General features: G+C 38.9%; 1 long non-coding RNA gene across 1 annotated transcript in view; it reads right to left on the reverse strand.

Annotated features, from left to right (window-relative positions):
- LOC309856379 overlaps positions 1-24,524 on the reverse strand; it is a 182,926-nt gene that overhangs the window by 60,362 nt on the left and 98,040 nt on the right. The window contains exon 2 of the long non-coding RNA XR_014307164.1: positions 8,960-9,056. This is a non-coding gene — a long non-coding RNA (uncharacterized lncRNA). The remainder of the gene's footprint in view (positions 1-8,959; positions 9,057-24,524) is intronic.

Raw genomic sequence — 24,524 nt, forward strand, 5'->3', positions numbered from 1 at the left:
GAAAAGACCTCGAATAGCCAAAGGGATATTGAAAAAGAAAGCCAACCTTGGTGGCATCACAATTCCGGACTTCAAGCTCTATTACAAAGCTGTCATCATCAAGACAGCATGGTACTGGCACAAAAACAGACACATAGATCAATGGAACAGAATAGAGAGCCCAGAAATAGACCCTCAACTCTATGGTCAACTCATCTTCGACAAAGCAGGAAAGAATGTCCAATGGAAAAAAGACAGCCTCTTCAATAAATGGTGCTGGGAAAATTGGACAGCCACATACAGAAAAATGAAATTGGACCATTTCCTTACACCACACACAAAAATAGACTCAAAATGGATGAAGGACCTCAATGTGCGAAAGGAATCCATCAAAATCCTTGAGGAGAACACAGGCAGCAACCTCTTCGACCTCTGCCGCAGCAACATCTTCCTAGGAACAACGCCAAAGGCAAGGGAAGCAAGGGAAAAAATGAACTATTGGGATTTCATCAAGATCAAAAGCTTTTGCACAGCAAAGGAAACAGTTAACAAAATCAAAAGACAACTGACAGAATGGGAGAAGATATTTGCAAACGACATATCAGATAAAGGACTAGTGTCCAGAATCTATAAAGAACTTAGCAAACTCAACACCCAAAGAACAAATAATCCAATCAAGAAATGGGCAGAGGACATGAACAGACATTTCTGCAAAGAAGACATCCAGATGGCCAACAGACACATGAAAAAGTGCTCCATATCACTCGGCATCAGGGAAATACAAATCAAAACCACAATGAGATATCACCTCACACCAGTCAGAATGGCTAAAATCAACAAGTCAGGAAATGACAGATGCTGGCGAGGATGTGGAGAAAGGGGAACCCTCCTACACTGTTGGTGGGAATGCAAGCTGGTGCAGCCACTCTGGAAAACAGCATGGAGGTTCCTCAGAATGTTGAATATAGAACTGCCCTATGACCCAGCAATTGCACTATTGGGTATTTACCCTAAAGATACAAATGTAGTGATCCAAAGGGGCACATGCACCCGAATGTTTATAGCAGCAATGTCCACAATAGCCAAACTATGGAAAGAACCTAGATGTCCATCAACAGATGAATGGATCACGAAGATGTGGTATATATACACAATGGAATACTATGCAGCCATCAAAAGAAATGAAATCTTGCCATTTGCGACAACATGGATGGAACTAGAGCGTATCATGCTTAGCGAAATAAGTCAAGCAGAGAAAGACAACTATCATATGATCTCCCTGATATGAGGAAGTGGTGATGCAACATGGAGGCTTAAGTGGGTAGGAGAAGAATAAATAAAACAAGATGGGTTTGGGAGGGAGACAAACCATAAGTGACTCTTAATCTCACAAAACAAACTGAGGGTTGCTGGGGGGGTGGGGGTTTGGGTGAAGGGGTGGGATTATGGACATTGGGGAGGGTATGTGCTTTGGTGAGTGCTGTGAAGTGTATAAACCTGGTGATTCACAGACCTGTACCCCTGGGGATAAAAATATATGTTTATAAAAAATAAAAAGTTAAAAAAAAAATTCCATCCAATTTCATGATGATTAAAGGACTAATTTTTTCTTTTCCTTTGCTTTTGTTTTTATTTGTCTTTCTCTGGTTTTGGTATCGGAATTAATACTAGCCTTATAAAATGGGTTGTTAAAATTTTCCTCCTATGTTTGGGAAAATATTGTGTAAAACTTACATATTTTAAGAAATATATTGGGGCACTGGGTGGCTCAGTGGGTTAAAGCCTCTGCCTTCAGCTCAGGTCATGAACCCAGGGTCCTGGGATTGAGCCTAATCGGGATCTCTGCTCAGCAGAAGCCTGCTTCCCTTCCTCTCTCTCTGCCTGCCTCTCTGCCTACTTGTGATCTCTTTCAAATAAATAAATAAAAATCTTTAAAAAATATTGTAGAATTATCTATTAAAATAATTGGAACACAGAGGTTTCCTTTTCATTAAAATTTTATTTATTTTGTGGTTATAGCACTATTCAGTTTGTATATTTCATTTCCATTGAGTTTTATTATTTTGTGGCTTTGAGGGAGTCCCATTAATTCTATGTTGTTGAATTTGTGAATATAATGTTTCTAGTATTCTCTTAACTTTTTTTCTATCTGTGAGTTCTATAGTAATATTCCATATTCTCTCTCTCTCTCTCTGAATATGAATTCATATATATAAAGATTATATATACTATATGTAATCTTTCTAGTCTGAATAGAAGTTTATCAATTTTGATGGCCTTTTCAAAAATAGGCTCTTGGGGGACACCTGGGTGGCTCAGTTGGTTGAGCATCTGCCTTCAACTCAGGTCCTGATTCCCAGGGTACTGGGATTGGCAGCAAGTTAGGTTCCATGCTCAATGAGGAACCTCCTTCTTTCTCTCGCTTTGCCCCTCCCCCCACTCATGCTCTTCCTTTCTCTCACTTTCAAATGAATAAAATCCTTTTAAAAATAAGCAAACTCCGGCCTGGCACAAAAAAATGGAAAAATGTTCCATGATCCTGGATTGGAGGAATAAATATTGTGAAAATGTCTATGCTACCTAAAGCAATCTACACATTTAATGCAATTCCTATCAAAGTACCATCCATATTTTTCAAAGAAATGGAACAAATAATTCTAAAATTTATATGGAACCAAAAAAGACCTCGAATAGCCAAAGGGATATTGAAAAAGAAAGCCAACATTGGTGGCATCACAATTCCGGACTTCAAGCTCTATTACAAAGCTGTCATCATCAAGACAGCATGGTACTGGCACAAAAACAGACACATAGATCAATGGAACAGAATACAGAGCCCAGAAATAGACCCTCAACTCTATGGTCAACTCATCTTCGACAAAGCAGGAAAGAATGTCCAATGGAAAAAAGACAGCCTCTTCAATAAATGGTGCTGGGAAAATTGGACAACCACATGCAGAAAAATGAAATTGGACCATTTCCTTACACCACACACGAATATAGACTCAAAATGGATGAAGGACCTCAATGTGCAAAAGGAATCCATCAAAATCCTTGAGGAGAACACAGGCAGCAACCTCTTCGACCTCTGCCGCAGCAACATCTTCCTAGGAACAACGCCAAAGGCAAGGGAAGCAAGGGCAAAAATGAACTATTGGGATTTCATCAAGATCAAAAGCTTTTGCACAGCAAAGGAAACAGTTAACAAAATCAAAAGACAACTGACAGAATGGGAGAAGATATTTGCAAACGACATATCAGATAAAGGACTAGTGTCCAGAATCTATAAAGAACTTAGCAAACTCAACACCCAAAGAACAAATAATCCAATCAAGAAATGGGCAGAGGACATGAACAGACATTTCTGCAAAGAAGACATCCAGATGGCCAACAGACACATGAAAAAGTGCTCCATATCACTCGGCATCAGGGAAATACAAATCAAAACCACAATGAGATATCACCTCACACCAGTCAGAATGGCTAAAATCAACAAGTCAGGAAATGACAGATGCTGGCCAGGATGCGTTGAAAGGGGAACCCTCCTACACTGTTGGTGGGAATGCAAGCTGGTGCAGCCACTCTGGAAAACAGCATGGAGGTTCCTCAGAATGTTGAATATAGAACTGCCCTATGACCCAGCAATTGCACTACTGGGTATTTATCCTAAAGATACAAACATAGTGATCCAAAGGGGCACGTGCACCCGAATGTTTATAGCAGCAATGTCCACAATAGCCAAACTGTGGAAAGAACCTAGATGTCCATCAACAGATGAATGGATCAAGAAGATGTGGTATATATACACAATGGAATACTATGCAGCCATCAAAAGAAATGAAATCTTGCCATTTGCGACAACATGGATGGAACTAGAGCGTATCATGCTTAGTGAAATATGTCAAGCAGAGAAAGACAACTATCATATGATCTCCCTGATATGAGGAAGTGGTGATGCAACATGGGGGCTTAAGCGGGTAGGAGAAGAATCAATGAAGCAAGATGGGATTGGGAGGGAGACAAACCATAAGTGACTCTTAATCTCACAAAACAAACTGAGGGTTGCTGGGGGGAGGGGGTTTGGGAGAAGGGGGTGGGCTTATGGACATTGGGGAGGGTATGTGCTTTGGTGAGTGCTGTGAAGTGTGTAAACCTGGTGATTCACAGACCTGTACCCCTGGGGATAAAAATATATGTTTATAAAAAAATTAAAAATTAAAAAAAAAATAAGCAAACTGCGGTTTGCTAGGGGGAGGGGTTTGGAAGAAGGGGGTGGGATTATGGACATTGGGGAGGGTATGTGCTTTGGTGAGTGCTGTGAAGTGTGTAAACCTGGTGATTCATAGACCTGTACCCCTGGGGATAAAAATATATGTTTATAAAAAATAAAAAATTTTAAAAAAAGGTGATAGATAGGCCCTTCTCAGAGGAGAATAACCAATGTCCTTTCAATATGTACAACCATTTAAAAGCTTAAAAAAATAAATAAGCTTTTGACTTCGTTGTTATTCTTTATGTTTTTTCTATTTCCAGTTTCACTGATTTATGATCCAGTCACATTATCATATTTTTATGTTCCTACTGCTTGCTTTGATTTATTTTGCTCTTATTTTTCTAGATTCTTAGGATGGAAGCCTACATTATTAATTTTGGGGGTTTGTTTCATTCTTCTAATAGAAGAATTTATTGTTAAAATATCCCTTCTTGGCACAGCTTTAGCAACATACCACAAAATTTGTTATGATATGTTTTCATGTTCACTCAATTTTATAGATTTTTGGATTTGCCTTGATCTTCTTTCTTGATCAGTGGGTTATTTAGATGTGTGTTGTTTAATGTCCAAGGTATGAGATTTTCCTGCTATCTCTTTGTTATGAATTTCCAGGTTAATTCCTCTGTGGTCAGAGAGCATAGCTGGGGCCATCTCAATTGTTTTCATTTTTTAAAAATTTGCTTATGACCCAAGATATGTTCTATCTTTGTAAATGTTCCATGGATAGTTGAAAAATGGGCAAAGTGCTGCTGTTGGGTTGTGTTCTACAAATGTCAATTAGATAGATCTTGTTAGCCAATTGTGTTATTTAATTTTTCTATACTCTTGTTGATTTTCTGTCTAGAAGTTCTCAGTTTCTGAAAGTAAGGTGATGAAATCCCTAACTATAATTTTGGTTTTTTTTCTATTTCTCACTTCAGCTCTTCCAGGTTTTGTTTCACATATTTTGCAGTTCTGTGGATTTTTTCATATATGTTTACACTGATATATCTTCTTGGTGAAATATCCCTTTGGTAATCAGATTTACTAAGTTTATTTCCTGTAGGTTTCTTATACTCGGGTACTGTTGTTAAACTCAATTTGACAAAATCATCTTCAATTGTGGTGTTTATGACATTTCATGACTGTGAGTATATATATACATTTTTACTACTATTACGCCTATGTCCCTGTATTTGAAGTGATTATTTTGTAGACAGCAAATTACTGAATCATGTTTGCAATCCATTCTGCCAATATCAGTCTTTTGATTGTTGATTTTGTCCATTTATCATTAATATAATTATTGATACATTTTGGCCTTTTTTTGTTTTCTATTTCATCTATTTTTTGTTTTCCTGTCCTCTTTTTCCTGCCTTTCTGTGGGTTGTAGATACGTATTAGAATTCCCTTATTTGTCTACTGTTTTTATGTGTATCTCTTTTTATACTTTTGTTAGTAGTTTTTCTTGGTATTTCATTATAAATACATAACTTTGCAGGGTCTATTGGTGTCATTTAATCAATTCAAGTGCAAATTAAAAATCTTACCACTCTTTTACATCCCTTTACCCTTCCGTGATTATAAAATAATCATCTTAAATATTCCCTTCCTCTCTCTCTCCCTGCTCTCTGCCTACATGTATGTAGAAAAACATCAGACAGCATTATAATTTTTGCTTCAACTATCATACATAATTTAGAAAACTCAAGAAGAGAAGGAGAGTATATTGCTTTTACCCGTATCTTTGTTTACTATGTCATTTTTCTCTTCCTTTGTTTTTTTTTAATTTAGATTCAATTAGCCAACATATAGTACATCATTAATTTCAGATGTAGAGTTTAGTAACTTATCAGTTGCATATAAAACCCAGTGCTCATCCTTCTTTTGTCATTTACTTGTTGTGTCAGAACTTCTTTCAGCCATTATTTTAAGACAGGTATGCTCATGAACAAGTTTTTGTTTTCCTTCATCTGAGAATGTCTTCATTTTCCTCTCTTCCAGATTTTTTTTATGATAGAGGATTCTGACTTCATAGTTCCTTTCTTTCAGCATTTGGAAAATGATATGCTACTTCTTTCTATCCTCAATGGGTTTTTTAAAAGTATGTATTTCCTTAAAAGAGAGTTCATGAGTGACAGAGCATAAGCAGGGGAGCAGCAGATGGAGAGGGAGAATCAGACTCCCACTGAGGAGGGAACCCTATGCAGGGCTGGATCTCAGGACCCTGAACTCATGACCCCAGCAAAAGGCAGCCACTTATTCAAGTGAGCCACCCAGGCGCCTCTATCCTCCATGGTTTCTGATGAAAAATCCATTGTTATTAATTTGTTTTTCCTTATAGGTAAATAACTTTCTCAGTATTTTGAACCTTTTTTTTTTCTTGGTCTAGTATTTAGATATTTGACTATGAAGTGTTTTGGTGTGGATTTATTTTGGTTTAATCTCATATGGCATTATCTCAGCTTCTTTTATATTTTTTTATTTAATTTCAATTTAGTTAACATAGCGTGTATTATTAGTTTCAGGGGTAGAATTTATTGATTTTTTAAAAAGATTTTATTTATTTATTTGACACAGAGAGATCACAAGTAGGCAGAGAGGCAGGCAGAGAAAGACAGTGGGTGGGGAAGCAGGCTCCCTGCCAAGCAGAGAGCCTGATGAGGGACCCAGTCCCAGGACCCAATCCCAGGACCCTGAGATCATGACCTGAGATGAAGGTAGAGGCTTAACCCACTGATCCACCCAGACACCCCAGAATTTAGTGATTTATCAGTTGCGTATAACCCGGTGTTCATTTACATCAAGTGCCCTCCTTAATGCCCACCACCCAATTATGACACCCACCCCCCACCTTCCCTCCAGGAACCCTCAGTTTGTTTCCTGTAGCTAAGAGTGTCTTATGGTGTGCCTCTCTCTGTTTCTATCTTATTGTATTTTTAAGAAATAAAATAGGATAAAATTACCTTCTTCTATATGTAATTTTATGTCCATTGCCAAATTTGGGGAATTTCAAACATTATGTTTTCAAATACCTTTAAGCTCTACTCTTTGTATCTTCTATGGGATACTAATAAGTCAAATGCTACATTTTCTGTTAGAATCCTATAGGTCATTGAGATTTTTCTTTCTTTTTTTTTCAGTGTACTTATTTTCTGTTATTCAGATAGAAAACTTTCTATCACTTTATCTTCAATTTCAGTTATTATTGCTTCTGTCCTCTCCACTCTGCTGTTCAACCCATTTGCTGAGTTTTTAATTTTGATTATTGTATTTTAAAGTTTCTTTTTTTATGAGACATTCTACTTCATTGATGATAGTTTCTTTTTTTTTTTTCTTGAATGTGCTCATAATTCTTCATTGAAGCATTTTTAGGATGTCTGGCTTAAAATCTTTGCATGATAATTTTAACATTTCTGTATGTTTCTGTTGTTATGTACTGTCTTTTATTCATTCATGTTGATATATGCTTGGTTCTAAGTCTGAAAATAACTTTTTAAGAATTGTATTTGTTTGTTTTAGAGAAGGGGAGGGGTTGAGGTGGAGAGAGCAGTGCCCCACATGGGGCTTGATCTCATGACCCTGAGATCATGACCTGAGCCCAAACCAAGAGTTGGACGCTTAAAAGTCTAAGCCACCCAGGTGCCCCTGAAAAAAAATTTTGATCAAACTTGGACATTGGGGTTTTATGTTATGAGAATGGATTTAATTTAAATCTTGTGTTTTATATAGCTTTCTCTCACACTGCTCTAACAGGGAATGAATAAGATGCCCCCTTGTTACTCCCAGGTCAGGGTAGAAGTTCAAGTTTCCCACTTGTCCTCCATTCATACTTGGTGGGAGCTTCTCATCACTGCTGATTGGGATTCAGAGTTCAGATCTCCATTAAGCCCCAATTTAATATTCCACAGGCTTGGAGAGTCAGGAATGCCTCCTTATTACTCACCTGGTGACCTCCAGTATGGTGGTTGTGACAGTCCCTATTCCCCACTGGACCTCCGGTGGTACAATGGAAATGTGGAGGTAAAGAGGTAACTTGGTACCGCTGGGTAGGGATAGAAATCCAGACTAACCATGTGGTCTTCACTGACACCATAGGAAGAAAGTTGTTATCACTGTGTAGAGAAGGTGTTAGAGCTCCTGTTAACAGCCTGCTGAAGGTGGAAGTCTAGGATCACACCCTGCCTTTGTTGGTGGGGTTGGGGTTGGGGCAGAGTTTTCCTGTGATGTTTGACTGGAGAAGAATAATTATGTCTAAAAATTTGCTATGTTAGCATTCTACTTTCCAGGTCCCTTGGCTAGCGTGAGCAGGATTTTCTTGGGACTTTTTGTGTGCATAGTTGGAATTTTCCAGGTTGCCACCTTTGTCAGTACCCAGTCTAGAGCATATTAGGTAAAAAGAAAACCCATGAAATTCACCATGATGTTGTTCCTCAGGAACTGAGTTCTATAACTCCTTTTCCTTATTTTTTCCACCTTTCAAAGTCTTCTTATTGCTGTTTTGTGCAAAATGTCCAGGATCCTAGTTTTACTTACCAGGAAGAGTAGAGAAATGTATTTCTATATCATCTTCCCAAAAGTAAAAGTCCAGTAAATGGTTTTTATGTTCAAATTTTTTAATGTTTAACAGAAAGATCTGGGGAAAATGACACAGACAGCAAAACTAGTATGCACTTAAAATGTCAAGACAAAAATATACAAATAAATAAGTATACCAATTATATATACCTGTTTGCTTTTTTCATGAAACTGTTTTGACCATGGTTAATTTAACATCTTCATCCATCATCTTCTCATCTTGAGGAAATCAAGACTGCAGCCCCTTCTGTAAAGATAAACAGAAAAAATAAAAATAAGGCAATCTCTTAATCCCATACATGAAGTAATCATTCCCATGGCAGGACCTACATCAGGACCACACACATTTCAAATCATCTTTGCTTAGATTGGGCCTTTCAATTTTGACCCTCACAAAACATCAGAATAAGAACATATCTCACCTCCCCAATGCTGTCTGGTTCAACATTCAACACCAAGATGTAGCTACTGAACATCCATCTTGCGTTTTAAGTACTGGGTGGAATATATAAGAATTGAGATAGAAACTACCTGAGAGGGGAAGGAGTCAAGATGGCGGAGAAGTAGAAGGCTGAGACTACTTCAGCTGGCCGGAGATCACCTAGATAGCTTATCTAAAGATTGCAAATACCTGAAAATCCATTGGCAGATCGAAGATAAGAAGAACAGCAATTCTGGAAACAGAAAAACAACCACTTTCTGAAAGGTAGGACCGGCGGAGAAGGGAATCCAAAGCGAGGAGAAGATAGACCCCGGGGGGAGGGGCCAGCTCCCGGCAAGCGGCGGAGCAACAGCGCACAAAATCAGGACTTTTAAAAGTCTGTTCCGCTGAGGGACATCGCTCCAGAGGCTAAACCGAGGCGAAGCCCATGCGGGGTCAGCGTGGCCTCAGGTCCCAGAGGGTCACAGAAGGATCGGGGGTGTCTGAGTGTCGCAGAGCTTGCGGGTATTGGAACGGGAAAGATGGCTACAGACACAGAGCCAACAGTAAGCTTGCAGCTTGGGGTGACGTTGAACCGGTCCCAGGCTCGGTGAGCTCGGGGCGCGGCCGGAGGTCAGGCAGACGGGAGTAACTGGGCGCTGTTCTCTGAGGGTGCACTGAGGAGTGGGGCCCTGGGCTCTCGGCTCCTCCGGGCCAGAGACCAGGAGGCCGCCATTTGTAGTCCCGTCCTCCGGAACTCTACGAAAAGCGCTCAGGGAACAAAAGATCCTGAAAGCAAACCAGAGTGGATTACTCAGCCCGGCCCCTGGGTAAGGGCGGTTCAATTACGCCTGGGGCAACAACACTTGAGAATCACTACAACAGGACCCTCCCCCAGAATATCAACAAGAAATCCAGCCGAGACCAAGTTCACCTACCAAGGAGTGCAGTTTCAATACCAAGGAGAGTAGCAGAATTCCAGAGGAGGAGAAAGCAAAGCACGGAACTCATGGATTTTACCCTGTGATTTTTTTTAGTCTTGCAGTTAATTTAATTTTTTCCTTTTTCATTTTTTGTTTTTTTTTTTCTCCCCTTCGGGAAATTTTTTTTTTTAACTTTTACCTTTTTCTTTCTTAACGTTTTTTAACCAGTTTATCTAATATATATATTTTTTCTTTTTATATTTTTCTTATTTGTTTTCTTTTCTTTTTTTTCTTTTTTTATTCCTTTTTGAACCTCTTTTTATCCCCTTTCTCCCCCCTCACGATTTGGGACCTCTTCTAATTTGGTTAAAGCATATTTTCCTGGGGTTGTTGCCACCCTTTTAGTATTTTACTTGCTCCTTCATCCAGACTCTTATCTGGACAAAAGGACAAGACGGAAGAATTCAACACACACACAAAAAAAACAAGAGGCAGTACCGAAGGCTAGGGACCTAATCAATACAGACATTGGTAATATGTCACATCTAGAGTTCAGAATGACAATTCTCAAGGTTCTAGCCGGGATAAAAAAAGGCATGGAAGATATTAGAGAAACCCTCTCGAGAGATATAAAAGCCCTTTCTGGAGAAATAAAAGAACTAAAATCTAACCAAGTAGAAATCAAAAAAGCTATTAATGAGGTGCAATCAAAAATGGAGGCTCTCACTGCTAGGATAAATGAGGCAGAAGAAAGAATTAGTGATATAGAAGACCAAATGACAGAGAATAAAGAAGCTGAGCAAAAGAGGGACAAACAGCTACTGGACCACGAGGGGAGAATTCGAGAGATAAGTGACACCATAAGATGAAACAACATTAGAATAATTGGGATTCCAGAAGAAGAAGAAAGAGAGAGGGGAGCAGAAGGTATACTGGAGAGAATTATTGGGGAGAATTTCCCCAATATGGCAAAGGGAACGAGCATCAAAATTCAGGAGGTTCAGAGAATGCCCCTCAAAATCAATAAGAATAGGCCCACACCACGTCACCTAATAGTAAAATTTACAAGTCTCAGTGACAAAGAGAAAATCCTGAAAGCAGCCCGGGAAAAGAAGTCTGTAACATACAATGGTAAAAATATTAGAGTGGCAGCTGACTTATCCATAGAGACCTGGCAGGCAGAAAGAGCTGGCATGATATTTTCAAAGCATTAAACGAGAAAAACATGCAGCCAAGAATACTATATCCAGCTAGGCTATCATTGAAAAGAGAAGGAGAGATTAAAAGCTTCCAGGACAAACAACAACTGAAAGAATTTGCAAACACCAAACCAGCTCTACAGGAAATATTGAAAGGGGTCCTCTAAGCAAAGAGAGAGCCTACAACTGGTAGATCAGAAAGGAACAGAGACCATATTCAGTAACAGTCACCTTACAGACAATACAATGGCACTAAGTTAATATCTCTCAATAGTTACCCTGAATGTGAATGGGCTAAATGCCCCTGTCAAAAGACACAGTGTATCAGAATGGATAAAAAAACAAAACCCATCTATATGTTGCCTCCAAGAAACTAATTTTAAGCCTGTAGACACCTCCAGATTTAAAGTGAAGGGGTTGAAAAGAATTTACCATGCCAATGCACATCAGAAGAAAGCAGGAGTGGCAATCCTTATATCAGATCAATTAGATTTTAAGCCAAAGACTATAATAAGAGATGAGGAAGGACACTGTATCATACTCAAAGGGTCTGTCCAACAAGAAGATCTAACAATTTTAAATATCTATGCCCCCAACGTGGGAGCAGCCAACTATATAAACCAATTAATAACAAAATCAAAGAAACACATCAACAATAATACAATAATGGTAGGGGACTTTAACACTCCCCTCACTGAAATGGACAGATCATCCAAGCAAAAGATCAGCAAGGAAATAAAGGCCTTAAACGACACACTGGAACAGATGGACATCACAGATATATTCAGAACATTTCATCCCAAAGCAACAGAATACACATTCTTCTCTAGTGCACATGGAACATTCTCCAGAATAGATCACATCCTCAGTCCTAAATCAGGACTCAACCGGTATCAAAAGATTGGGATCATTCCCTGCATATTTTCAGACCACAATGCTCTAAAGCTAGAGCTTAACCACAAAAGGAAGGTTGGAAATAACCCAAATACATGGAGACTAAACAGCATTCTTCTAAAGAATGAATGGGTCAACCGGGAAATTAAAGAAGAATTGAAAAAAATGATAGAAACAAATGATAATGAAAATACAATGGTACAAAATCTGCGGGACACAAAAAAGGCAGTCCTGAGAGGAAAATATATAGCGGTACAAGCCTTTCTCAAGAAACAAGAAAGGTCTCAGGTACACAACCTAACCCTACACCTAAAGGAGCTGGAGAAAGAACAAGAAAGACACCCTAAGCCTAGCAGGAGAAGAGAAATCATAAAGATCAGAGCAGAAATCAATGAAATAGAAACCAAAGAGACAATAGAACAAATCAACGAAACTAGGAGCTGGTTTTTTAAAAGAATTAATAAAATTGATAAACCCCTGGCTGAACTAATCAAAAAGAAAAGAGAAAGGACCCAAATAAATAAAATCATGAATGAAAGAGGAGAGATCACAACTAATACCAAAGAAATACAAACTATTATAAGAACTTACTATGAAAAACTCTACGCCATTAACTTTGACAATCTGGAAGAAATGGATGCATTCCTAGAAACATATAAACTACCACAACTGAACCAGGAAGAAATAGAAAGCCGGAACAGACCCATAACCAGTAAGGAGATTGAAACAGTCATTAAAAATCTCCAAACAAACAAAAGCCCAGGGCCAGACGCCTTCCAGGGGAATTCTACCAAACATTTAAAGAAGAACTAATTCCTATTCTCCTGAATCTGTTCCAAAAAATAGAAATGGAAGGAAAACTTCCAAACTCATTTTATGAGGCCAGCATCACCTTGATCCCCAAACCAGACAAGGATCCCATAAAAAAAGAGAGCTATAGACCAATATCTTTGATGAACACAGATGCGAAAATACTCAGCAAAATACTAGCCAATAGGATTCAACAGTACATTAAGAGGATTATTCACCACGACCAAGTGGGATTTATTTTAGGGCTGCAAGGTTCGTTCAACATCCGCAAATCAGTCAATGTGATACAACACAAAATAAAAAAAAAAGAACAAGAACCATATGATACTCTCAATAGATGCTGAAAAAGCATTTGACAAAGTACAGCATCCCTTCCTGATCAAAACTCTTCAAAGTGTAGGGATAGAGGGCACATACCTCAATATCATCAAAGCCATCTATGAAAAACCCACCGCAAATATCATTCTCAATGGAGAAAAACTGAAAGCTTTTCCGCTAAGGTCAGGAACACGGCAGGGATGTCCATTATCACCACTGCTATTCAACATAGTACTAGAGGTCCTAGCCTCAGCAATCAGACAACAAAAGGAAATTAAAGGCATCCAAATCGGCAAAGAAGAAGTCAAATTATCACTCTTCGCAGATGATATGATACTATATGTGGAAAACCCAAAAGACTTCACTCCAAAACTGCTAGAACTTGTACAGGAATTCAGCAAAGTGTCAGGATATAAAATCAATGCACAGAAATCAGTTGCATTTCTCTACACCAACAGCAAGACAGAAGAAAGAGAAATTAAGGAGTCAATCCCATTTACAATTGCACCCAAAACCATAAGATACCTAGGAATAAACCTAACCAAAGAGGCACAGAATCTATACTCAGAAAACTATAAAGTACTCATGAAAGAAATTGAGGAAGACACAAAGAAATGGAAAAATGTTCCATGCTCCTGGATTGGAAGAATAAATATTGTGAAAATGTCTATGCTACCTAAAGCAATCTACACATTTAATGCAATTCCTATCAAAGTACCATCCATATTTTTCAAAGAAATGGAGCAAATAATTCTAAAATTTATATGGAACCAGAAAAGACCTCGAATAGCCAAAGGGATATTGAAAAAGAAAGCCAACGTTGGTGGCATCACAATTCCGGACTTCAAGCTCTATTACAAAGCTGTCATCATCAAGACAGCATGGTACTGGCACAAAAACAGACACATAGATCAATGGAACAGAATACAGAGCCCAGAAATAGACCCTCAACTCTATGGTCAACTAATCTTCGACAAAGCAGGAAAGAATGTCCAATGGAAAAAAGACAGCCTCTTCAATAAATGGTGCTGGGAAAATTGGACAGCCACATGCAGAAAAATGAAATTGGACCATTTCCTTACACCACACACGAATATAGACTCAAACTGGAAGGACCTCAATGTGCAAAAGGAATCCATCAAAATCCTTGAGGAGAACACAGGCAGCAACCTCTTCGACCTCAGCTGCAGCAACATCTTCCTAGGAACAATGCAAAAGGCAAGGGAAGCAAGGGCAAAAATGAACCCTTGGGATTTCATCAAGATCAAAAGCTTTTGCACAGCAAAGGAAACAGTTAACAAAATCAAATGACAACTGACACAATGGGAGAAGATATTTGCAAACGACATATCAGATAAAGGACTAGTGTCCAAAATCTATAAAGAACTTAGCAAACTCAACACCCAAAGAACAAATAATCCAATCAAGAAATGGGCAGAGGACATGAACAGACATTTCTGCAAAGAAGACATCCAGATGGCCAACAGACACATGAAAAAGTGCTCCATATCACTCGGCATCAGGGAAATACAACTCAAAACCACAATGAGATATCACCTCACACCAGTCAGAATGGCTAAAATCCACAAGTCAGGAAATGACAGATGCTGGCGAGGATGCGGAGAAAGGGGAACCCTCCTACACTGTTGGTGGGAATGCAAGCTGGTGCAGCCACACTGGAAAACAGCATGGAGGTTCCTCAGAATGTTGAAAATAGAACTGCCCTATGACCCAGCAATTGCACTATTGGGTATTTACCCTAAAGATACAAATGTAGTGATCCAAAGGGGCACGTGCACCCGAATGTTTATAGCAGCAATGTCCACAATAGCCAAACTGTGGAAAGAACCTAGATGTCCATCAACAGATGAATGGATCAAGAAGATGTGGTATATATACACAATGGAATACTATGCAGCCATCAAAAGAAATGAAATCTTGCCATTTGCGACAACATGGATGGAACTACAGCATATCATGCTTAGCGAAATAAGTCAAGCAGAGAAAGACAACTATCATATGATCTCCCTGATATGAGGAAGTGGTGATGCAACATAGGGGCTTAAGTGGGTAGGAGAAGAATCAATGAAACAAGATGGGATTGGGAGGGAGACAAACCATAAATGACTCTTAATCTCACAAAACAAATTGAGGGTTGCTGGGGGAGTGGGTTTGGGAGAAGGGGGTGGGATTATGGACATTGGGGAGGGTATGTGCTTTGGTGAGTGCTGTGAAGTGTGTAAACCTGGTGATTCACAGACCTGTACCCCTGGGGATAAAAATATATGTTTATAAATAATAAAAAATTAAAATAAAAAAAAGAAACTACCTGAGAATTAAACATTTCTACACAAAAAATATAAGAGATACTGAATGTATCCTGGAAATATCTCTGTAGGGGAGATAAAATTCACTGCGTTCAGAAATGTAGTGATAAGATGGAAAGAGAAGAAAGACCTGGTGCTTGAAAGCTGGAAATACTTGAGAGAAGGGTCATGCCTATAGGAGTTTCTGCCCTGAAAATATGTGGGAGTAAACCCACTGAAACTGGGAGATCGCCTTTGTGGGTTATACGCAGTCTAGTAATATCACTCACATAGGACCGAAATAATGCATTCTTATGAAAATTCTCATACTCCCAGGTTAGGCAGTAAGCCCATTTTTGTCCAGGAGAGAACTCTTACCCTTGGCGTTCATCCAAGGAATGAGATCCAGCTCAGATCAGGGGTAAGACTTTAGTTCTTGGAACAAAAAATAAAAACATTGTGTTATGGTATGATAAATCTTTTGACTAGGATTCTCTTAATTATGAAAGGAATGAGGAAATACAAAAGTGGGCTTAAAATGTTACATAAAGAAATATAGAGACCGTCTACAGAAAGAAAGACTTCAAAGGTAACTCGATGTCAATAAAAACGTATCTATCAATAATCACTCTCAATGTGAATGGCCTAAATGCGCCCATAAAACGGCACAGGGTTGCAGATTGGATAAGACGACAGGACCCATCCATATATTGTCTACAAGAAACCCATTTTGAATCTAAAGATACACCCAGACTGAAAGTGAAGTGATGGAGAAGCATCTTTCATGCCATTGGGCCTCAAAAGAAGGCTCGGGTAGCGATTCTCATATCAGATAAATTAGACTTTAAACTAAAGACTGTAGTCAGAGATACAGAAGGACACTACATCATTCTTAAAGGGACTATCCACCAAGATGATCTAACAATTGTAAATATCTATGCCCCCAATATGGGAGCAGCCAATTACATAAGAAAACTGTTAATCAAGATAAAGAGTCATATTTATATGAATTCACTAATCGTTGGAGATCTTAACACGCCTCTCTCAGAAATATACAGATCATTGAAGCAGAAAATCAATAAAGAAACAAGAGCATGGATGGGGCGCCTGGGTGGCTCAGTTGGTTAAGCGGCTGCCTTCGGCTCAGGTCATGATCCCAGCGTCCTGGGATCGAGTCCCACATCAGGCTCCTTGCTTGGCAGGGAGCCTGCTTCTCCCTCTGCCTCTGCCTGCCACTCTGTCTGCCTGTGCTTGCTCTCGCTTCTCTCTCTATGACAAATAAATAAAATCTTAAAAAAAAAAAGATAAAGAGTCATATTGATATGAATTCACTAATCGTTGGAGATCTTAACACGCCTCTCTCAGAAATAGACAGATCATTGAAGCAGAAAATCAATAAAGAAACAAGAGCATGGATGGGGCGCCTGGGTGACTGAGTGGCTTAAGCCGCCTCATCAAATCTATCTATGAAAGACGCACAGCAAATATCATCCTCAATGGGAAAAAAGCTTGCAAGCCTTCCCGTTGAGATCAGGAACAAGACAAGGATGCCCACTTTCACCACTCTTGTTCAACATAGTATTAGAAGTCCTAGCAACAGCAATCAGACAACAAAGAGAAATAAAATGTATCCAAATTGGCAATGAAGAAGTCAAACTCTATCTATTCGCAGAGGACATGATTCTTTATATGGAAAACCCAAAGGACTCCACCCCCAAACTATTAGAACTCATACAACTATTCAGCAACGTGGCAGGATACAAAGTCAATGTGCAGAAATCAGTGGCTTTCTTATACACTAACAATGAAAATACAGAAAAATATCAGAGAATCGATTCCATTTACTATAGCACCAAGAACCATAAGATACCTGGGAATAAACCTAACCAAAGAGGTAAAGGATCTGTACTTGAGGAACTACATAACACTCATGAAAGAAATTGAAGAAGACACAAAAAGATGGAAGACCATTCCATGCTCTTGGATCGGAAGAATAAACATTGTTAAAATGTCTATACTGCCTAGAGCAATCTATACTTTTAATGCCATTCCAATCAAAATTCCACCGGTATTCTTCAAAGAGCTGGAACAAATAATCCAAAAATTTGTATGGAATCAGAAGAGACCCTGAATCGCTAAGGAATTGTTGAAAAACAAAAATAAAGCTGGGGGCATCACGTTACCTGATTCCAAGCTTTATTACAAAGCTGTGATCACCAAGACAGCATGGTACTGGCATAAAAACAGACCCATAGACCAGTGGAACAGAGTAGAGAGCCCAGATATGGAACCTCAAGTCTATGGTCAATTAATCTTCAACAAAATAGGAAAAAATATACAGTGGAAAAAAGACAGTCTCTTCAATAAATGGTGCTGGGAAAACTGGACAGCTATAAGTAGAAGAATGAAACTCGACCATTCTCTTACACCGTACACAAAGATAAACTCAGAATGGATAAAAGACCTCAACGTGAGACAGGAATCCATCAGAATCCTAGAGGAGAACACAGGCAGTAATCTCTTTGATATCAGCCACAGCAACTTCTTTCAAGATACGTCTCCAAAGGCAAAGGAAACAAAAGCGAAAATAAACTTTTGGGACTTCATCAAAATCAAAAGCTTCTGCACAGCAAAGGAAACAGTCAAGAAAACAAAGAGGCAACCCACGGAATAGGAGAAGATATTTGCAAATGACAGTACAGACAAAAGGTTGATATCCAGGATCTAATGAACTCCTCAAACTCAACACACACGAAACAGGCAAACACGTCAAAAAATGTGCAGAAGATATGGACAGACACTTCTCCAATCAAGACATACAAATGGCTATCAGACACATGAAAAAATGTTCATCATCACTAGCCTTCAAGGAGATTCAAATTAAAACCACATTGAAATATCACCTTACACCAGTTAGAATGATCAAAATTAACAAAACAGGAAACAACATGTGTTGGAGAAATAAGTCAAGCAGAGAGAGCCAGTTATCATATGGTTTCACTTAATTGTGGAGCATAACAAATATCATGGAGGACAAGGGGTGTTAGAGAGCACAAGGGAGTTTGGGTAAATTGGAAGGGGAGGTGAATCATGAGAGACTATGGACTCTGTAAAACAATCTGAGGGGTTTGAAGTGGCGGGGGGTGGGAGGTTGGGGTACCAGGTGGTGGGTATTATAGAGGGCACGGATTGCATGGAGCACTGGGTGTGGTGAAAAAGTAATGAATACTGTTTTTCTGAAAACAAATTAATTAATTAAAAAAAAGATGTGGCCCCTATATCCAATGAAATATTCCTCAGCCATCAGAAAGGATGAATACACCCTATTTGGATTGATATGGATGGAACCAGAGGGGATTATGCCAGCTGAAATAAGTGAAGCAGAGTGAGATAATTATCATATGGTTTCACTCAAATGTGGAACATAATGAATAGTGCAAAGGACCACAGGGGAAGGGAAGGAAAACTGTATGGGAAGAAACCAGAGAGGGAGACAAGCCATGAGAGACTCTGGACTCCAGGCACCAAACTGTGGATTATAGAAGGGAGGGTGTGTGAGAATGGGTAACCAGGTGATGGGTAATGAGGAGAGCACGTATGGTGATGCGCACTTGGTGTTATATGGAACCAATGAATCATTGAACACTATATCAAAAACTAATGATGTACTATATGTTGGCTAATAGAACATAATAAAAAAATAAAATAAAATAATAAGAGTTGCAAAATGTCTCACATAGGCATAATCTCAACAAGCAGCAAATAAGTTATAAGAATATAAATTAGTGCTTCTCAGCCAATTTGTAAAAATGTTTTCTTTTTTTCAGAAGGATGTAGGCAAAACAGAAATAAGTAAAACTAAAACAAACCCTCACCCTTTCTATAAACAAAGTATGACTTTCCCATACCAGGTCCTTCAGTGCCACTACACACATCTCCAGTAACCCCTGCTCAGATTTAGGCACTGTCCATCACACCAAGGCACAACATTATCCCACACTAGGATTTTTTTTTAGTTTTTTTTTTTTCACTTTTCTTATTTTTTTTCCATTTTATTTTATTTTATTTCATTTCTTTTCAGTGTTCCAAAATTCATTGTTTATGCACCACACCCAATGCTCCATGCAATACATGCCCTCCATAATACCCACCACCAGGATCACCTAACCCCCCACCCCCCTCCCCTCCAAAACCCTCAGTTTGTTTCTCAGTGTCCACAGTCTCTCATGGTTTGTCTCTAGGATTTTTGATTTTATCCATTTGATAAACTAGTATACTGTCAAGAGTCAATACTACTGAATTTGTGACAGGACAAGATCTTCCAGACTTGATGAAATGACAATTTCAATTCTTCCCAAACCTAGTTGATATCTCTTGCATCAGAAATCTCATCATAAATGGCCATTTCCTTTCCTTTGTGATAGATCATCTGTATATCCTGTACTTTAGCACCAAGTTCCACTAAGGAAAGGCCCAAAAAAGGGAGTCAAGAAAGAGAAGGGGATGGGGTGCCTGGGTGGCTCAGTCAGTTAAGTGGTGCCTTCTGCTCAGGTCATGATAGCAAGGTCCTGGTATTGAGTCCCACATCCGGCTCCATGCTCAATGAGGAATCTACTTTTCCCTCTCCACTGGCCCCTCTTCCTGCTTGTGTGTTCTCTTTCTCCCTCTCAAATAAATAAAATCTTTAAAAAATAAAGAAGGGGATTGAGGGTGAGCAATATGGAGCAAGGATGAAAAATATCCTTGTTGAGGTAAGGGAACATTATAAAAGGGATGATGAAAAGTGTGAGTGATTATATTTCACAGTGGGGAATCAGGTTTCACTGGATTTGTGGGAAGGCTTTCCCTATGACAAGTTTGCTATATTTGTCCTCTTTGTGGGTACTGAACAATGGATAAAGAGTTTGTAGTGGGACTGCCTAAATAAAGGTCTTCTGGGATCTGTCCATGCTGGATGGAGAGGATAGCCTAGGGCTGAAAGGTTGTAGTCAGGATTCAGTCTAATAATTGATGAGGTTTTCCACAAAATATGGCCACATCCTTGGACAAGGCATTGCTGAAGGTAAAAAACATTAAGTTTCTGGTAAACAGGCCAACCAAAATTTATCCTTTGCCTGAGAAAATCTCAAGTTCTTGCCACATCTCTGACATGCCTTACCCATACTAGGGTCATTATAGCTATTCCAGGCAGCTCCATATAATCTCAAAGCCCACACAATATGCATTCTCAGTTAATGCAGCTTTAATAAATTATACATAAGTGTCCTCACTAACATATTCCACATATTCATCATTGGTCTACTATGGCAAAGGGTCAACTAGTTCTTTTAGAACTAGGCCCTGTACCACATAGATCTCTTCTATGAGATCTTCAGCTCAAGCTCTAAGACACAAGTATTGTTCACACACTGGAGTCTCCTGGTCTAGGAGGGGGGCCATAGTAACACTAACCATTCTGCCCATCTGCCACCCCTAGCACATATACCAAGGCTTTCACCACTCTACTCAAATTCTAGTGAGCCCACTGTACTATGGCGTATAGGTCCAGTTCCAAAAATCTAGATTGTGCCCAATATAGTACAAGCCTTCACTTCTACTGTCTTATCTATGTCTGCTCTCCTCTTGAAGCCCACAGATAGATATAATACATTGTTTTTTTATTCAATGACATCATCATAGTTCAGCTCCTTCAGAATTCAGGATGCCATTTTATATACTTGAATGCATGCACCAGCCCAACCTCCCAGTTCGAAAGACCATCTGGTAGTTTTAAGATAAAGGAGAGAAATCTCACCTGTTCCCTCCTCTGGATGACACCCATTGTTCACAATGTTTGTTAGGGATAGTGTTTCCCCTTCCCTGGCCTGTTGATCCTATAGTGCAGCCTATTGTTCCTCCCTGGACAGGCCCACTACCACAGTGCTGGGATGCAGATATGACTTAAATCTGGGCTCACTGAGCAATAGACTAGGATGAAGATAAATACTGGAAGACATTTCCTATGTTTAGAAAAGCTCCTACATATACTCATGTGTAGATGTGTAACCTCAAGTTTTTTTAGCTGATGTGGGGTCCCTGAAAAGATGTGGTCATGAAGTCAGTTTATGAGTGGGAAAGGCTTTAGCTAGAAATAAGACTTCAGGTTTTTATGGGCTGAGGGGCTTCTGGATAAAGGCAGCCATGTAGGACATTAGGTGTACCCTGCTTACCCTTGAATCCTCACCACAGTCATTATTATGGCCTATACCTTAATCCTCACCTCTAAAGCTCCCACCATTTATAGGTCAGAATATGATATGAGGTCTGAGAATATGGTATAAGTTCTGAGAGCAGAAGTATGTTCTACAGAAAAACACATTAAGGTTTGGAACTTTTTTTTTTGAAAAGCTTCTAAGATATCCACAAAATACACAACTTAAAAACATCAGTGTTTGACTGCAATGCAAATGGCAAAATAGGGAATTCTAAGCACTATGTCTCCACTAAAACAAAGGTTAATCTGACAAAAACAAAAACAAAAACAAAACAAAAAAAACCTGTCAGAACTAATGTTTTTAGAACTCTGGAATCTAGTTAGAAACTTATGACAACCAGAAAAGTGTTTAAATTTCAGTAAGGAAACATAGTGGCATTTTATTTCATTTTTTTCTTTCAAGATTTTATTAAAATTCAAGTTAGTTCACATATAGTGTAGTATTAGTTTTGGGGGTAGAATTTAGTGATTTATCAATTGTATATAACACCCACTGATCATTACATCAAGTGCTTTCCTTAATGCCTATCACCCAGTTACCATATCTCCACACTCATGCCCCCTCTAGCAACCCTCAGTTTTTTTCTTATATTTAAGAGTCTTTTATGGCTTGCCTCCCTCTATGTCTTTTTTTTTTAAATATTTTAATTATTTGTTTGCCAGAAAGAGTTCAAGCATGGGGAACAGCAGACAGAGAGAGGAGCAGGCTCCCCACTGAGCAAGGAACCCAGTTCAGGACTTGATCCCAAGACCCTGGGATCATGACCTGAGCCAAAGGCAGGCACATAACCAACTGATCCACCCAGGCGTCCCTCCTTCCTCTGTCTTTATCTTATTTTATTTTTCCTTCTCTTCATTATGTTCATCTGCTTTCCTTCTTAAGTTTCACATATGAGTGAAATCGTATGGTATTTGTCTTTCTCTGATTGACTTATTTCACTTTGCATAATACACTCTAGACATTTTAACTTACCCATTTACCATTTCCCACCTCCCAGCACAGTGATAGTGAAAATGGTAATGTGTGCACCTGGTGAAATTTGCTGAAGTCAGAGGGGACAATACAAAACTTGTTCTCAAAGAATTGCAGTTGTGTTTTGACCTATTTGGTGGTTCCCTGAGAGACTGGCTCTTAATCTCACAAAACAAACTGAGGGTTGCTGGGGGGAGGGGGTTTGGGAGAAGGGGGTGGGATTATGGACATTGGGGAGGGTATGTGCTTTGGTGAGTGCTGTGAAGTGTGTAAACCTGGTGATTCACAGACCTGTACCCCTGGGGATTAAAATAAATGTTTATAAAAAATAAAAAATTAAAAAAAATAAAGTAATTACACTCATTAAAAAAAAAGAATGTTTTCAAGGCTGAAGAAGCCTCTGAGGCACCATTTGTTGGAAACATTTACACGCAGATACACTAGCTGCAGCTGTGTGGGTCACAGAATAATGGAGGAGGCAAACAGCAGACACACTGAAAATCCTGGGAGGGAAGAAGCTGTAGAAGAAGATATATGAGGGGGGGGGGTGAAATGCTTAGAAAAGCTCACACATATACCAGGAAATCTAGATGCTCATGCACATGCCCAGGATTGACATGTTTTCAGAAAAGACCTGAGGTGACCCTAAGCTATCATCTCTGGTTGACCTTTAGGCTTTATACAAGCAGGAAGTGAAGACTAAGGTAGAATTATGAATGGCCTGACTAATCTTTATAAAGTACTACTATACAGAGCCAAACAGCAAAAACAGGAAAGCATTTGGTTTTCCTCAAGGGATTTAAAGAAATCTGTATCAAATCACTAGCTGACCACTAAGCTAAATGGAACAGACTTCAGTGACCACACATGATATCAAAGAATACAGACTTTACAAAATAATTTAAAAAGTCAATAAATAACAAACCAACAATCCAAAACCAACAGCAACAAGAAACCTTGGGAAGAGGGAAGAAATTTTGATTTCCAGAGTTATCACATAATAACATTCAAAATGTCCAATTTTCAACAAAAATTATAAAAACATTGCAAAGAGACAGAAAGTGAGATCCATTCAAAAGAAAAGAGAAATTGACAGAAAATATCCTTTAGGAAGCTCAGATAATCAGTGAATTTGAAAATACGTCAATTGAAATTGTTGTCTGAGGGGTTGAAAGAAAAAAGAATGAAGAAAAAATGAGCAGAACCTAAGAAACCTGTGGAAAACATAAAGTGTATGAATATATGCTTAATGGGAGTCCCAAAAGGAGAAGAGAGAGAGAAAGGGGAAGAAAGAATATTTTGAAAAAAAATAACGGCCCAAACCTTCCCAATTTTGATGAAAGTTGTGAATCTACACATCCCGAGCATCCAAAAGCTCCAAGTGGATAAACTCAAAAAGATCCATATTGAGACACATTATAATGTTCTTGGACACCACCATTTTTTTCTGGCTTTGAAACCACACAATGTATTTTAAAATCTTATCCAAGCCACCCATTTTTCTCAGATCCAGCTATATATCTGTAACTACTGTTCCAGGCACAGAACCCCAGATCCTCATGTATTTGCAGGAGGAGGTTGAACAGTTTAAAAGGGAATTAATGAAAATCTGAAATTC

This window comes from Mustela nivalis, assembly GCF_964662115.1.
Source record: "Mustela nivalis genome assembly, chromosome: X".
Classification (NCBI taxonomy): Eukaryota; Metazoa; Chordata; class Mammalia; order Carnivora; family Mustelidae; genus Mustela; species Mustela nivalis.